This window comes from Camellia sinensis, chromosome 3 (genome assembly GCF_055761805.1).
Source record: "Camellia sinensis isolate YWXY chromosome 3, ASM5576180v1, whole genome shotgun sequence".
Classification (NCBI taxonomy): Eukaryota; Viridiplantae; Streptophyta; class Magnoliopsida; order Ericales; family Theaceae; genus Camellia; species Camellia sinensis.
This window is the reverse complement of record NC_138963.1, coordinates 34,578,835-34,582,500: the sequence shown is the minus strand read 5'-3', so window position 1 is coordinate 34,582,500 and position 3,666 is coordinate 34,578,835.

Below are 3,666 nucleotides of genomic sequence, written 5' to 3'. Positions count from 1 at the left end.
TGAACGACTTGATGGAACAAACTACATGGAATGGTCTCTAAATGCAGAGATCAAGATCCGTGGCAAAAAACACTGGGGATACATCACAGGAACTAGAGTAGCTCCAGCAGATACCAAGTCGGAGGCATATGAAGTCTGGGATGACGCAAACTCCCTGGTTAAGTCCTGGCTCCTTGATGCAATGACAAAGGATATTCGATCTCTTTTCCTTCGTCTCCCTACTGCACAGAAGATATGGGAAGCCATCAAGCGTACATATACAGTCGAGCAAGATGCATCCAAGGCCTATCAACTTCACTGTGAGGTAATTTCTATACATCAAAATGGGGGTTCTATCATCTCTTATTTTGGGAAATTACTGAGTATATGGTAGGAACTTGATGCTATTGATGAATGTATCATGGAGTGCGCCAATGATATTTTAACATATACCACAAAGGTTAATTCTCAACGTGTGTATATATTTTTGGCTGGCCTCGATTCTCAACTTGATGGAGTTCGTGGATGTATTCCTAGTACCAAACCACTCCCCAACCTACATACAGTTTATGCAACTGTTTGTGCAGAAGCTAATCGTCAGGGTGCTATGTCTAGAGACAAGATTGGAGAAGGGGCTGTCATGGTGACTAGAACAACTTCTACTTCCAAGAAAGACCTGAAATGCACTCACTGTAATGGAACTGGACATATCATAGACACTTGTTTCAAACTTCATGGCTATCCAGATTGGCATCCTAAGGGCAAGAAGGCTTCTCAGACCACCTCTCAACCGAAGGGAAATCTCATTACTGCCTTGGGCTTTAATGCTCACTCAGGTATGTCACTTACTAGCAATAGTGACTGGATCATTGACTCAGGTGCAACAAATCATATGACTTGTGATCGATACCGATTTAGTCATTTTTTCTCTAAATGTGCTTAAACCTCCATCACCAATGCCAATGGTATATCGTCTCCAGTCATGGGGATTGGTACCGTTTGAATATCTCCTACTTTAACCATTCAAAATGTCTTATTTGTACCTTCACTAAACTGTCATCTTCTCTCTGTTCCCCAATTAACCATATCTCATAATTGTAGTACTTTGTTTTTTTCTACTCACTGCGTATTTCAGAACATCCATACCGAGGAGAAGATTGGCAGTGATAAACAAAGTGGAGGGTTGTACTATCTGGAAGATGGGTTCTCGTCTACCAAGAATGGAAGAGCTCATGTTCCAAATATAGATTTACAGCCTCAGAATAAGACGGCAATTTGGATATGGCATTGAAGACTTGGCCATCCTTCATTTCACTATCTCAAATGATTATTTCCCTCTTTATTTCATGGCTGTATGGTTTCTAATTTCCATTGTGAAACTTGTGTATTGGCAAAAAGCCACCGTACCTTTTTTCCATTAAGTAATAATCAAGCCACAACACCATTTGCATTAGTTCATTCTGATGTATGGGGGCCAGCTCCAGTTCTCACTCTTAATGGAATGTGTTGGTTTGTTACTTTTGTTGATGATTGCACACACATGATTTAGGTTCATCAAATGAAACACAAGAGTGATGTTTGCTCCATTTTCAAACAATTTCATCAAATGGTACTCACACAGTTCGACATCAATATTAAGGTCCTACGTGCTGATAATGGAGACGAATACTTTAAACATGATCTTAAGGACTTCATGGCCTCTGTGGGTATTATTTCCCAAACCTCATGTCCAGATACTCCTCAACAAAATGGGGTCACCGAAAAGAAAAATGGACATTTGTTGGCAGTGATTCGTTCTCTCTTAATTGATGGATGTGTTCCACTTTACCTATGGGGCAAAGCCTTGAATTCAGCAGCCTACTTAATCAATTGCACACCATCTAGTGTTCTGTCATTCAGACGACCCTTAAATGCTTTGTCGGATCATTGTACTCTTCCACCAGTTGTTTTTTTTCCCCCGAAGATTTTTTGGGTGCGTGGCGTACATCCATCTTCCACCCCCGTCACCGGACTAAACTTGAGTCTCGCGCATTGAAGTGTGTTTTTTTGGGATATGAAACCCATCAAAAAGGGTATCGTTGTTATGATCCCTCCACTAGGAAAATACATGTTTCTATGGATGTTGTTTTCCATGAGACTGAATTCTTCTATCAGCCCACTGTTACTAATTTATCACTTCAGGGGGAACATTGTTATAACGAAGTGATTAATCTTGTAGACCTACAAGCTTTCGATATCTCTGCCAAGCCAAATGACAGGCCAAATACTGAGGAAGAAGGGGTTGCTGACTTGGATTCTGCGCCTACTGATTTGGCCCCAACCATTCTTAACACTGCTGAAGTCCCTGTTACTGAAGAAAATGATTGTGTCCAGGATAGTACAACATCTCCAAGCAGTTCCTCACAACTAATGGACCAATCTTCTCCTGAGATACTTTTAGAGGTACCTACTGTGGAGAAGTGGTTCTGGAAATACTCTTCAGATCATGGGAGACGCTAGTGATCCTCAGCTAGTCACCTGAAAAGACACAAACACTCCGGTCGGGGGTGCCAGAATTAGCACTCCGACGGATAAGTTAGTTCAGACACTCAGAATAGCTTGTCTACTAAGTTTTAGTGAAGTAATTCTTACATACCTTTCTAAATCTGTGGTTCTTGTATTTATACTTGCTTTTTGGGCCTCGGGGCCTGAGCCTACTTTTATCCCATTCCCTTTTTATTCATTCGGAGCCACTGACCTCCATCTATTCGGCTTTCCTAACGTATTCGGCGTCCTAGTCACGCAACATGAAGCCGAATAGTATCTAATTTCTGGTGTACACATCTTCCGACTGTTCTACTTATTTGGCTCCCACAATTGCCCCCCAAGCACTTCACCGATGACAGTTGGCTGGAGTGTTTGGTTTTGAATTTCGAAAAGTCGGAGCCAAAATTCGGCGGTTGGCCTCATCCTCATGCGGATATCTAAGCGCACCCCTTTCGGTTGTCGTGTCGACCTCCCGCTCCCTCGTACGTGTCTATTTATTGCGATTTAAAATTTTGACGTCCTTTCAAGTATGTATTTTATGACGCTCATCGTTGGATTGCCTTTTGAATCGTCCCTGAAACTTTCTTTTCTGATATCCTCTTCGTCCTTTGTAAGTTCTCTCCTCCCTTGCTTCGAAGACTCTTTCTGGTTTATTCCTTCCTTGGCATATTCTCATAAACTGTAGGGTATGGCGAAACATTTAAAAGACCTCCTCTCGTCAGATTGAATTACTGGCTTTAAATGCCATTTCTCTATTCCTGATGATGCCCGTCTGTCGTTTGTGGCAGACAGCACTCTTGATATGGAGAGGGAGGACAAAACCACGATTGTCTTTCCTCTTTTGTCAATTGCAGAGGGTGTAGTCCGTTTCCCCCTTCACCTGTTTCTTAGGGCTGTGCTTCACCATTGGGGTTTAATCCCTTCCCAACCTAATGTGAATTTCTTTAGAATCATAATGGGGGTTATAGCGCTCAACCGTCGCCTAAGAATTAACCTTGGCATTCCAGCCATCCGGCAATGTTATGCCTTGGCTAAGTCTTCTGGTCGGCACGGGCGTTTCTTCCTTAGGGCCAAGGGTATCGACCATTAGCTGATTACTATGCTTTCCAGTTCTGGAAAACGGGTTGATGATGTTATAGTCGTTGTCCAAGGTAACTGGGA